The sequence below is a fragment of the Pongo abelii genome, chromosome 3 (genome assembly GCF_028885655.2).
Source record: "Pongo abelii isolate AG06213 chromosome 3, NHGRI_mPonAbe1-v2.0_pri, whole genome shotgun sequence".
NCBI lineage: Eukaryota > Metazoa > Chordata > Mammalia > Primates > Hominidae > Pongo > Pongo abelii.
Window position 1 is genome coordinate 188538580 of NC_071988.2, and position 14856 is coordinate 188553435.

At 34.1% G+C, this 14856-nt stretch overlaps 1 long non-coding RNA gene across 4 annotated transcripts in view; it reads right to left on the bottom strand.

Annotated features, from left to right (window-relative positions):
• LOC129059132 (uncharacterized) overlaps window positions 1-14856 on the bottom strand; it is a 66845-nt gene that overhangs the window by 17436 nt on the left and 34553 nt on the right. For all 4 annotated transcript variants that reach the window (XR_008524861.1, XR_008524859.1, XR_008524858.1 and 1 more), the window contains one exon: window positions 3691-3795. This is a non-coding gene — a long non-coding RNA (uncharacterized LOC129059132). The remainder of the gene's footprint in view (window positions 1-3690; window positions 3796-14856) is intronic.

Sequence of the window (14856 nt, forward strand, 5' to 3'; positions counted from 1 at the left end):
CTATGAGATGCACCAAAAGCCAAAAGCAATTCTAAGACGAAATTTTATAGTGATATATTCCTACATTAAAAAAGTAATATCTCAAATAAACACCCTGACATTATTTTTCAAAGAACTAAAAAAAGAAATGCAAAGCCCAAAATCAGCAGAAGAAAGGAAATAACAAAAATTAGAGTAGAAATAAATAAAAGAGACTAAATAAACAACAGAAAAGACGAAGAAAACTAAGAAGTTTCTTTGAAATTATAAGCAGCACTGACAAATATTTGGTTACACTAAGAAAAAAAGAAGGCATAAATAATAAAAGCAAAACTAAAATAAGAAGCAACTGATACCGGAGAAGTAAAAGGATCATAAGAGACTGCTATGAGCAATTATATTCTAGCAAATTGAATAACCTAGAATAAATGGGTAAATTCCTAGTAAGATACAACCTACCAAGGCTGAATCACAAAGAAATTTAAAAAATCTGAACAACCCAATAACAAGTAAGTAGATTAATTAAGAAAAATATTCCCATCAAAAGAAAAGTGCAAGCTCTGATGGCTTTATGCCTGAATTTTACCATCACTGAAAGAACTAATATTAATTCTCCCCCAACTCATCCAAAAAATTGAACAGTAGGAACACTTCCAAATTCATTTTTTGAGGCCAGAATTACCTTGATACCAAAGCTAGTCAAACGCACTATCAGAAAAGAAAATTTGAAGCCAATATTCTTGTTGAACATAGCCACAAAAGCCTCAACAAAATACTAGCAAACCCAAATCCAACACACATTACAAAAATCATTCACCATGGTGAAGTAAGATTTATTCCTGGGATGCAAGGATGATTCAATTTAGGTAAATCAATAAATGCAATATATCACATTAAGAAAGTAAAGGACAAAAAACATATGATCCTACCAATAGATGCAGTAAAAGCATTTGACAAATTTCAGCATTCTTTCTTGATAAGACTCTCTGCAAATTAGGTATACAAGGAATTTGCCTCAACAATAATAACCATATATCACAAGCCCACAGCTAATATCCATGACATTCAGTAGTAAAAATTTACAAACTTCTAAGATCAGGAACAAAAAGACAAAAATCACTTGGATTCAACATAGTACTGAATGTCTTAGTGAGTACAATTAAGCAAAAGAAAGAAATAGAAGGCTTCTAAATAACAAAATAAGTTAAAGCAAGCTAACATGACATGATCTTATGAATAGAAAATTCTAAATGCTCCACCAAAAGACTATTGTAATAAACAAATTTGCTAAAGTCACAGAAGAAAAAATCAATATACAAAAATCAGTAGCATTATTGTACACTAACAAAGAACTATACAAAAAAATCAAGAAAACAATCCTACTTATAATAGCATTAAAAAGCAAAATACTTAGGAATAAATTTAATGAATGAGGTGAAAGATCTGTACACTAAAAACTATAAAACACTGATGAAGCCGGGCACAGTGGCTCACGCCTGTAATCCCAGCACTTTGGGAGACCAAGGCGGGCAGATCACTTGAGGTCAGGAGTTCCAGACTAGCCTGCCCAACATGGTGAAACCCCATCTCTACTAAAAGAAATACAAGAATTAGTTGGGCGTGGTGGTGCATGCCTGTAGTCCCAGCTACTCGGGAGGCTGAGGCAGGAGTATTGCTTGAGCCTGGGATGTTGAGGTTGCAGTGAGCCAAGATTGTGCCACTCTACTCTGGCCTGGGCGACAGAGTGAGACTCCATCTCAAAAACAAACAAACAAACATAACAAACATTGATGAAAGAAATTGGAAAAGAGCCAAGTAAATGGAAAGACTTTCCATGTTCTTGGATTGGAAGAATTAATATTGCGAAAATGTCTCAAGGTAATCAGTAGATTCAGTGTAATCGCAATCAAATTCTGCTGATAATTTTCACAGAAATAGAATAAGCAATCTAAAAATTCAACAGAAAAGACCCCGAATAACCAAAGCAATTTTGAGCAAAAAAAATAAATAAATAAAATAAAAAATAAAAAAAGCTGGTGATATTATACTACTTGATTTCAAAATATATTACAGACCTATAGTAATAAACCTGCTTGTTACCACCATAAAAATAGACATATGGAACAATGGAACAGAACTGAGAGCCCAGAAATTGATCCACTCGTTTATGGTCAGTTTTCTACAGTGGTGCCAAAAACACAAATTTTCTTCTATGAGATCTACCTATTTAAATAACTGAGAATACTGCCCATATGCCATTTAACAGTCATTCACATATTGATGAAAATCTCACACAAAGCTTTCACCTAGATTGCTTTTTTTCCTCACATAATTTAGTTATCAGCTCAGATAAACCTTACGAAAAGAGATTCCCTCCTTCTATTTCCTAAAGAGGCTTCAAGTCTCTATCATAATATCCCTACATACTGTATCATGGCACTTTTGGCAGTCTGAAATTATCTTGTTAATTTACTTTTTATTATTAGTTTTATGCCACAGTAATGAAAACTCTATAATACCCTCAATTGTTCTTTGGTGTGTGGTGTGTGTGTTTTATGAGTATGTGGAAATTGGTTAGGAAATTGGTTAGCACATAGCATTTGTTCTATAAACATATTAAATATAAATAAAATTCAACAGCTAAGAAATTTGACAAAGAACTTTGAGCATACTAATATCTGTCTCAATAATTTCATTTTATTTGTGTAAATAACCTAAAAATTTAGAAAAATGTTTTGCAATCATTTGTCCATTTTAATATTCTTTATGACTTGAAAATATGAAATCTAAATGCTTCAAAATAGCAAAATTGTAACAAATTATTAGGGTGCATGAGTTCAATAGAATATTATTCACTTATTACATATTTTATTAACATGAAATTAGAAGATATGCAGACTATGTTTATTTTTATTTTATTACATTTATTTATACTTCAGTCAATATTTTTTTAATATCAAAAGCTTGCTTCTCATAAAGACCCAAAGATCTTTGTCATGTAATAAAACAGAAATAATTTTCCACAGGTAAGTCTAAGAAATCATTCCATGGTCCTCACCATATGCTCTCGTGATTAACTGGATTGAATTTGACAGGCCACCTGCTACACAGTCTTCATGAGAACAGACTATAACACTGATTGGACATACAAAAAATTGAATTTTCTATATTCATGACTGAAATATAAAGAAAACATAGTTTGTGCCCATATACTGTGAGGTAGTCAGTCCTACACTTCACAGTCCACTTTTGGTTTCATAGGGTTACATGGCCATTTCTTGACAATGAGTTGTAAATGGGTATGATGGAGATCTGAGAAGAGCATTTAGTTGAGAGTTCCCAGAATTTATTTCTCTTCTCTCTGACAGAGCAACAGGCAATATTTAACATAGTGATTATTACACTAGACTGGTGCTTCAGATTACCATGATATGCTCAATTATGCTTGAGCAACTTGCACTGGACAAATTATGTGAGAAAAAAGAATATTTACTATTTAAAGGCACTTAGATTCAACGATTTCTTTTTGTTGTGGCATAATCTGGTTTATCCTTATTAATATATTATGCCTCAAAAACTTGTAGCATCCTTTACTACATCCATTAGTACAAATTTCTGGAATGGCAATACAATTGTGTGATATACAGTATTTATATTAAACTTGTAAGTAACCTGGATTAATGCGGTATTGCTAGCATAATTATTACACACCATTGTGACAACTTTGCTTCTCACATGTGATCCATGCTTTGTATCTATTAAATTCGTCCACAGGCTCAAGCTGTAAAATCTTTGACATCCTGCAGCAACCTCCTCCTGAGAAAAATCAAAGAGCTTAGAATGATTAGATAATTAATATGTAGAGCATGCTAGAAGCCATCAAGGATTCTAAAAAATCATTAGTATCTATTTATACCTGTGCTTTAGTGAAATACAAAAATTAGCTCATCCATCAGGAGAACCCCTACTTTTACAGCTATTCTGACCTGAAAAGATATAGGGCAGGTCCTCTGAAACTTTTAAATGTGATTCAGCTTTAAATGAGGACTTTTAAAATAGGTCAACATGTAATTTGTCAACATTGTCTGCTCAGAGTTTAAGAGAGGTACATGTCTTTTAACAAATTATAGGCTCTTTATTTTTTGGCCTGTAAAAAAGGTTGAAGTCAGTGACAGCTAGAGCATAGAGGTGGGACATTTCCTATAAATCTGCTGGGTAGGCACATTGTGTTGTAAAGGCTGATGGCAATCATTATTTCAGGATGATACTTCAAGAGCCTAAATTAATCTTTCATCTCTTCCCATGAAAAATGGGAATCTGGTAAGGTGCATCCTGGTTGAGAAAGAATTGTTCACATTTTCCTTTAGATTCTATAAATGACATCCATTCAAGAGGAAGCATGACTAAAGTCTCCAATGCATGATTTCCCCCTTAAGTTTCCAGTTATGAATTATTTTAAGTAGAAATGAATTGTGCAAACAAGTGTGATTGGGAAAGTCAAGATAAAAGAAATATAGAAAAATAGTACATCCTATAAGCATACTCAGAAGGAAAATATAATGGGAAAAAAACATACCTTGGTCATATCACAATTTTTTTTTGAATAAAACTATTAGCTGCAAAATAAATGTAAATACAAGATATATATGTCATACATTAAATGTATATGTACTAAAAACTCCCGTTAAAATGCAAAGCTTGATAACATTGCTAAGCAACGAAAACACTTAAAATGAAAAAAAAAGATTGAAAAAGAATTTAGCACAGAGGTTATACACAGACATCAGCTAAAGTCAATAAACATAATACCAACAGATATTAGGTAGTAATAAAAGGTATGATAAAACAATAAATAACCATTATAAATCTACATGTATAAAACATAGCAGCCAAGTGCATAAAGTGAAAAACTACTTGATCATAAAGAAACTTGATAAAACAATTCACATATAGTGGGAGGCTTAATATGCCTCTTTAAGAATTGAACATATAAAAATAAACAAAAGATAAAAAAGACATAAGAAAAATTAAATGCTATTTTTAATCAATCTGAATTAGTAATTTGTTTATAGAACCAACCTCATATATCTAAGTAGAACACATATATATGTGTGTATATATATGTGTGTGTGTGTGTGTATATATATATATACATATATATATATACACACACACACACATACATGGGGCATTAGCCAAAAATATGTACTAGGCCATAATTTTTAAAATTAACTAATTCAAAAGTAGACAGCAAGATAAATTATCACATCAGCATATGATAAAATGAAAATATGTAATAACGAATTCACAGAAAAAATAATCGCTTGACAAGAAATTCACACTAGAGAAATCTTTGATCAAAGACTTAAAAAGACACAAAGTGCTTTGTCTAGATACTAGAAAGGAAACAATAAGATAGAATGTACTAATATCAAAGTGTTTGTCACCATAACACTTCTCCAAAGAATACTTACAATTGAAAATATTTTTAAGAAGAAATATAAAAAATGAATAAAGTGCTTAGATTAAGAAATAGGAAGGAATAACAATATAAAACTGATACAAAGGAGAAGTTATTAATAAAGATAAAAGTGATATTATTTAATAGAAAACGAATAAATAGTAAGAAGCATTAATACATCTAAAACGTTTTCTTATAAACACCGGTAAATGTCTTGAAAGCCTGAGTAATTTTTTAAGAGAGTGAAGAAAAAGCAGACAATATAGGAAAGGGATTAGAGTTCTAACTACAGATTCGAGAAGGTTTAAAATAACTGTAAAATAACATACCATGAAAAGGTGAACCTTGATAACACATATTTAAACACCCAGAGGAAATGCATGGTTCCTTACTAAAATGGCAATGCTCAAATTGACTATTTATCTACCAAGAAAGACGAGATTAATGCTTGATCCACAATGATGCTCTACATTTTCTCTACCTTCCTGCCTATTTTCCTTACCGCATGCCGCACAAACAAGCAGACATTCAAAATAATTGTATAATAATTCCTTCATATTTTCCCCCTCGTTTCACTGTTCTTCCACTTTAGATAAGTCCCCTGGCCTGTCTTTATCTCTTCTTCTTATTGTGCCACGCTCCTAGGTTTTACTAATATAGTCGTTACTCTTAAATTTTGGAGTATTGCTGCAATTACTATTAAATTACTATTAAAGGCCAGGCGCGGTGGCTCACGCCTGTAATCCCAGCACTTTGGGAGGCCGAGGCGGGCAGATCACGAGGTCAGGAGATTGAGACCATCCTGGCTAATACGGTGAAACCCTGTCTCTACTAAACATACAAAAAAATTAGCCGGGCGTGGTGGTGGGTGCTGGTAGTCCCAGCTACTCAGGAGGCTGACGCAGGAGAATGGCATGAACCCGGGAGGCGTAGGTTGCAGTGAGCCGAGATCGTGCCACTGTACTCCAGCCTGGGCGACAGAGCGAAACTCCGTCAAAAAAAAAAAAAATTACTATGAAATTGTTTATTTATTTTTTTACTTTTATTACAACTACGTGTTCCCTGCTTCTCTTCTTTGTTATCCCCCGTTGTGAAAACTGTTCTGGATCATGAAGTGTTTCAGTGTTCCTCCACACCCACTCCCAGTTATTTTTCTTATATGATATATGCTGGGATGATATTCTCCACATATTTGCTTGTGTATCTGCATATTTTTAACCACAACATCTAAATACTGTGTAGCGAGAATATAATTTTCTTGGATTTTATATTTTTGTCTCAATAGTTTGTGTTATTCTTCTGACTTTTAGCTTTCATTGGCATAGATGCAAAGATCATTGCCAATCTAGTTTCAAGGATAACTTGATTTTCTTGTTTTAAAATTTATATTAATTTATCTTTGTCCATGTAATTTAATAATATTATCTAAATATGCATTTTGTATCATAACAATCCATTCTATAATTTATCTTTATTAATTACAACACCATATGTTTTTTATGGAAATTTTTTGAACTCATTTTAAAACTTCTAATATTCATGTGTTAAATATTCTGAATTTAGCAACTATGTCTTTCTAGGCTTATAATTTCTAAATCCATGTATTTTTATTCTAGTTTTTGTGATAATTCTGTTATTTTATCTTCCGGAACTAATCTATGTCTCTTCATTTAAGGAATACATTTACTGAAGGTACTAATTTATATATCTTATTTTAGCATTTATGTGATTTTCTTAAATATCCAAACTTCTATTGTTTTCTTTTTCTAAGTTATTTATTGATGAATGTCTGACTCATATCTTTGATTCACTTCTAGCAGTCTAATCCTGCCGCCAAAGTATAAAAGCTGGACAAACAACATATGGAAATCATTTGAAGGCATTTGCAAGTGACCACCATTCATAGTTCTTTAAGGGTTATAAACCCTGAGAGATAAAAGGAATCAGTAGAACCCAGGCTTATGGCAACATTTCTCCTTTAGGGTATTTTCAGCTTACTGTGTGGAATAGATTCAGAGAAGAAAGCCAAAGTCTCCCTGGGCTGAGGAAACATTGGATTTACAGTACAGTCACAGCAGCTGTGTTTGAGGGGACAAAAATCTCAAGGAATGTATATAACTGAACCCCAAAATGTGCATTCCATTTTTATTTTAGACTTTTTCAACTCTCAAGCTGTACAGGGAAGGCTCTAAGAAGCCCAACCAAAAGCAGCAGTTTAGACTGTGTGAAAGCACTGCACACATATTTCAATAGTTAACTGAATGAGTAGGCTTGGCAAATATTCTATGCTCTCAGCTGATACCCCAGGACTATATCCTAGAAGTATGATCCATACCGTTGAAGCAAGAGAAAAACTGAAAAAACAACAAGAACCAATTTTGAACTGAAAATATTTCAGAAAAAATTGCATCTGCACTTAACATGTACAGATTACTTTTCTGGTCATTATTCCATAAACAATACAGTGTAACAACTATTACATAGCATGCACATTTTATTAGGTATAATAGGTAATCTATATACATATATGCCCTGGAATCTACTTTTTCTAATACTAATATAGCCACTCAAGCTACCTGAAGATTAGTTTTAGAATAGTACATTCTTTTTCGTCCTTTTTTTTTTAACATATAGTTGTCCCTCCAGTATCCATGGATTATGGGTTTCAGGGCATATATATTATATTTATATATATATATATAAATATATATAAAATAATATGTATTTTATAGATATAAAATATATATGTGTATTGTCAGGGATAATATGAGTCATTTCATTATGATGAATCAATCAGTCTATCTCTAGTTGCCTGATAGAAGAGCTCCAAAATAAATGAAGCAAAAACTAATAGAACTGCAAGAAGATATAGACAAATCAACAAGTATATTCAAAGAGCTTAGCACCACTCTTAATAGTTGATAGAACAAGTAGACACAAATTAGTAATTATGCAGAAGACATGAACAATATCGTCTACCAACTTGATCTAAATAACATTAATCGAACACTCCACTGAGGAGAGTACAGATTCTTTTAAGATACACACACAAAGAAATCAGCAAGATGAAACATATTCTGGGACAAACAAAAATAAAACTCATCCATTTTTTGAGAGTCCAAAGCAGGAGGTTTTCTTGAGGCCAGAGGTTTGAGAACAGCTTGAGTAACATTGCAAGACCTTGTCTCTACAAAAAAATTAAAAGAAAAAAAATTTCCAGGTGTGGTGGTGTGTGCCTATAGTCCTAGCTACATGGGAAGCTCAATCAGGGGAGGTTTGAGCTCAAGAGTTAAAGATTGCAGTGAGCTATTATCATGCCACAGCATTCAAGCCTGAATGACAGAGCAAGAACCTGTCTTTAAAAACAAAACAAAACAAAACAAAATACAAAAAAAAAAAAAAATTCAATGAATTTAAATGCATATCAGTCCTCCAATGCTTTGTTAATCTTCTCTTGTCACAATGCAACTAAATTGGAAATAAAAAGTGGAATGTTCTCTTGAAAAAAAACATAAAATATTTGTAAATTATAGAACAGGATTACAAATAAGCCATCGGTTAAAAATTAAATCAACAGATTAAAAAAATGAAAAAAGAAAAGAAGAAAAAATATCTTATTATTTTCTGATACCGAAGAGTTCTTTCAGCATTATAGAATTGAAAGTAAGAAATGTAGGTTGAGTATGTCAATTTGATCACTTTTTACAACATTGTATTTTGTACATATCATTTTGTAACCAAGTTACTCAATAAAGAAACGAGCAGGGTAGTTGAGTTCATCACAGTGTGTGAACTCCAAAAAGTGTCCAATAAAAATGTCTTCATTTTTATTTGCAAATGCTTTTTCTCCTGCAAGTATTGGAGACTATTTTACCTCCTCTTAAGTCTAAGCTGATTTAGTGACTTGTTTGCCCAAAAGAAGGGGAAAGAATCAGCACAATGCCATTTCCAGATCAAGCTTTAAGAAGTCTGGCAGTTACCCTGTTACACTCTCAGAGCCCTGAGCCACCATGCTCTGATGAAGTCCAACCTAAAGCCATGTAGAGATGCAGTGTAGAAGGGAATCAAGGCAGCTTGGTCAAAAACCCCAGCCAAACACTAGCTCAGTACAGATGCAAGTGACCTGGGTGAAATGAGAGCAGCTGAAGAACTGTCCAGTCAACCCACTGTATTATAAGAAATAAATTGTTAAGTCTTTAAATTTTGGACTGTTTTGATATATAACAACAGTAAATGATTGATACACTATAATTTCAATTATAGTTCAGGGAAACAATCTATGGAAAATACATGATTGAGTGAGAAATTGTTTTATGGACATCTTATTTTAATGTTACAACGAAATTCTAGAAAATAGTAACATGCTCAATATATACAACAATACAGATATTAGTATGACATATGTATTATTATATGTAATATAGATTGATGATTATATGTTTTATTGTTCTAATTAAGTCACTTATCTGTAAAATGGAAAATTCCATTATTTTCATAATGTTATATTGATAAATTTTATTTTTTTTAGAAAACTCATAAGTCTTCTTCATTGATATTGTTTGGCTATGTCCCCACCCAAATCTCATCCTGAACTCCTATGTGCTGTGGGAGGGACCTGGTGGGAGGTAATTGAATCATGGAGATGGGTCTTTCTTACACTGTTCTTGTGATAGTGAATAAGTCTCATGAGATCTGACGGTTTTAAAAATGAGAGTTTCCTGCACAAGCCCACTCTCTTTACCTGCTGCCATCCAAGTAAGAAGTGAAATGCTCCTCCTTGCCTACTGCCATGATTATGAGGCCTCCCCAGCCACATGGATCTGTAAGTCCATTAGACCTCTTTCTTTTGTAAATTGCCCAGTCTTGGGTATGTCTTTATCAGCAGCATGAAAACAGACTAATACAGTAAATGAGTACCAGTAGAGTAGGGCACTGCTGAAGAGATATCTGAAAATGTGGAAGCGACTTTGAAACTGGGTAACAGGCAGGGGTTGGAACAGTTTGGAGGGCTCAGAAACATAAAGGAAAATGTGGGAAAGTTTGGAACTTCCTAGAGACTTGTTGAATGGCTTTGCTCAAAATGCTGACAGTGATATGGACAATGAAATCCAGATTGAGGTGGTCTCAGATGGAGATGAGGTACTTGTTGGGAACTGGAGCAAAGATGACTCTTGTTATGTTTTAGCAGAGACGGCACTATTTTGTCCCTGCCCTAGAGATTTGTAGAACTTTGAACTTGAGAGAGAAGATTTATGGTATGTGCTGGAAGAAATTTCTAAGTAGCAAAGCATTCAAGAGGTGACTTGGGTACTGTTAAAAGCATTCAGTTTTATACGGGAAGCAGAGTACAAACATTTGGAAAATTTGCAGCCTGACAATGCAATAAAAAAGAAAATCCCATTTTCTGAGGAGAAATTCAAGCTGGCTGCAGAAATTTGCATAAGCAATGATGAGCCAAATGTTAATCCGCAAAAGAAGTGGGGGAAATGTCTCCAGGGCATGTCACAGGTCTTCACAGCAGCCCCTCCCATCACAGGCCCAGAGGCCTAGGAGAAAAAAGTGGTTTTGTGGGCTGGGTCCAGGGTCCATGTGCTATGTGCAGCCTAGAGACTTGGTGCTTTGCATCCCGGCCACTCCAGCCATGGCTGAAATGGGCCAACATAGCACTTAAGCCATGGCTTCAGAGGGTACAAGCCCCAAGCCTTGGCAGCTTCTACGTGGTGTTGAGCCTGCGAGTGCACAGAAGTCAAAAATTGAGGTTTGGGAACTTCTGCCTAGATTACAGAAGATACATGGAAATGCCTGGATGCCCAGGCAGAAGTTTGCTGTAGGGGCAGGGTCCTCATGGAGAATCTCTGCTAGGGAAGTGCAGAAGGGAAATGTGGGGTTGGAGCCCCCAGACAGAATCCCAACTGGGGCACTGCCTAGTGGAACTGTGAGAAGAGGACCACCATCCTCCAGACCCAAGAATGATAGATCCACCAACAGCTTGCACTGTGCACCTGAAAAAGCCACAGACACTCAACGCCCACTCATGAAAGCAGCCGGGAGGGAGGCTGGACCCTGCAAAGCCATCGAGTCAGAGCGGCCCAAGACCATGGGAATCCACCTCTTGCATCAGCATGACCTGGATGTGAGACATGGAGTCAAAAAAGATCATTTTGGAACTTTAAGATTTGACTGTCCTGCTAGATTTCAGATTTGCTTGGGTCTTGTAGCCCCTTTGTTTTGGCCAATTTCTCCCATTTGGAATGACTGTGTTTACCCAGTGTCTGTACCCTCACAGTATCTAGGAAGTAATTAGCTTGCTTTTGATTTTACAGGTTCATAGGCATAATGGACTTTCCTTGTCTCAGATGAAACTTTGGACTGTGGACTTTTGAGTTAATGCTGAAATGAGTTAAGACTTTAGGGGACTGTTGGAAAGGCATGATCGGTTTTGAAATGTAAGAACATGAGATTTGGGAGGGTCCAGGGGAGGAATGATATTGTTTGGCTCTGTCCCCACCTAAATCTCATCCTGAATTCCCTCATGTTGTGGGAGGGACCTGGTGGGAGGTAATTGAATCATGGGAGTTGTTCTTTCCCATGCTGTTCTCATGATAGTGAATAAGTCTCACGAAATCTGGAGGTTTTAAAAACGAGAGTTTCCTGTACAGCTCTCTCTCTTTGCCTGCTGCCATCCATGTAAGACATGACTTGCTCCTCCTTGCTTTCCACCATGATTGTGAGGCCTCCCCAGCCACATGGAACTGTAAGTCCATTAAAACTTTTTCTTTTGTAAATTGCCCAGTCTCAGGTATGTCTTTATCAGCAGTGTGAAAATGGACTAATACATTTGTTAAATTTCATTTACTGTAAGCATAGATAATTTTAGAAACTTACTAGAGTAGGGCATTTGTGTTAGTAGTCAACAAAGATTAAACCTAGACAATCATTAGACACATGGATACCTAGGAGAGAAACTCTGCTGGACAAAGAAGATAAACAATAGACACACAAACATAGTCAATCATAATCTGATTCCAGCATACTTTTTCATGTTTATACAAACTTATTGTTTGGTTTAAATTTATGCACAAAGAGAAATTATTGCAAATATTTGAATAAATCATGCTGCCTCAACCTATATATCTTAATATATGTACGGCTGTTTGCCTTTACAAGCCTTACTTTTACAGGCATAGCTGAAATACCCCTAGTTCAAAAAAGCCTTCAACTCTCCCTTCTCAAAAACAGAATTGGTAATTTTCACCATTTTGTCATAGTTGTAAATTTTACATGTTTTAATCCCTTAACACATGTTATGAAAATATTTTGCATTTCACAATCTGTTATTGGACTAAGTTTTTTGAGGGTAGGATCCATATGTTTATTAATGCCTATTACTGGGGCCAGAGTATATTAGGTAACCAGTAGAAATATGGTGAATGAATTAAATGATAGCAGAAAACCAATACAGCTAAATAATTAACTACTGAAATGAAATACATTCAAGTAATACATATAACTTTGGTAGAAGTTGGTAAAAATATTCAAATGTGAAGAGTAGTTGGTTTTTACCGCATTTTTAGCAAAATAAGAACAGAATTCCCAATATAGCATGAAGCGTTAATGTGTACACAAAATCAGATGATACTCAAATGTAGCTTTTTAGCATATATGTCTAATACAAACAATAGAATAAGCTGTAGGGAAACCAATTTTGGGACATCCTAATATGTTCAGGTAAGCTTACAAGTGCCATATAAAGTTATCAATGCACTGCTTATTTTTAAAAAATCATTTGAAGTTGATAAAATAATCTCCAGATAGTCCTAAATGTTACTGTAATGTAGAGAAAACTTTCTGAAATGAATATATTGAGAAAAAACTTCATGAAACCATAATCTTTATATCATATAAGTTGTATACACTTAAGCTTGATTTCCATTCTGAGAATGAGCAGAGATACACTTTTCCTGAAATCAGTGTGGATGAGAAGTTCCTTTGTGTTGTTTTTAAAAAATCAGTTAATGCTAAACTAAACCCCCTGGGAATTTCTTTAATGACAAATAACCTAAGTGAAAAAAGAATGCAAATAACCATTTGGTTTGGGCAACCATTCGTTATACCCACACTGTGGCATAAACTTCAAGTAGAGAAGACCTCTTTTGTCTAAAGAATGCAGTAATCCTCTTTTCTTTGCAGTTTCCATTGAACATCCTTGATTGATTTTATTCCTTGCTGAAATAAAACTTATCAGACCCTATCATTTCAGCACCTGATTTCTTTGCTGTACTTAAGAAGAAAAGGGCATGTGGGGGCATTGCTCTATTTATATCAAAATGGCAGAAGAATCATATTATATAAAACAGTGAGTTTTCTGATAATAAATATTCTGACCTTCAAAAATTGACCTCCTGTTTAAAGTCAAAGCAGCTATTACTGCCATGCATTGTGATTTATTTCCCTCACAACTGTGACTGTATTAATTCAGATAATTTGCTTCCTTTATAGTTTTAAGATAAAGGATAAGAAAAGTGGGTTATGAAGTCTGTGGTTTTGAATAATGACTGTCAAAAGGGACATATAGATAAAGATACTGCCTAGGTATGAACAGCCATATTTTCAACATTCTGAATACAGAAATTAGAGTTACCATAAATATTCTTACTTCAAGTACTTTTTGCAGATCTTTCACATACCAAAGTTTTGCTGCATTTGACTTACATCAGGCCCAAATTTCAGGCTATCTAGAGAAGCTATTATAAATATTACATCAGAAAATTAGAATTTCACTAGTAATGGGTAAGACATGTATTAGAATCAAAACTGAATTTGTAGAAACACGGCAAAAATTATGCTAGTTAACGTTAATGTCAAAATTTTAATACAGAATGTATAATTGCAGCTATAAATCACTGCCATACTAACAAACCCTCATTCCAAAATATCAAAAGCTAAAATCTTAGAAAATAAATGTTAAATTTTAGATTTGTTATTTATGAAAAGATACAAGCAAGAAGTAATATTAATTATTATTCATAATTAATCCATTATTAAGTTTCATTAGATATAACTTTATCACTCATTTCCAGTGGTTACAACTTGAATGTACTGAAGTCCTTCTCACCTTAAAGTTTAATTTATTTCCAAAACAGCTTCAGTTTATCTTGACTTAATTAAAGTATGTCGAAATTAGGGTATTGGAATTCAGAAGCCATAATCAGAAACACCAAAAATACATATCTTATCATTTTAATACTGGCCAAGTGTGCTTTCACAGAACCTATACATTTAGGGCCCCCGTCACGACTCCAGAGGGCTTGGTATTTTTCTCTCTCCTGTGCTCTACAAGTTCTTCAAACTTACCTGTTTTATACCATCAATTATTTCCCTCTTACACCATGGCTTTAAGATTAAGAGCAAAGTTT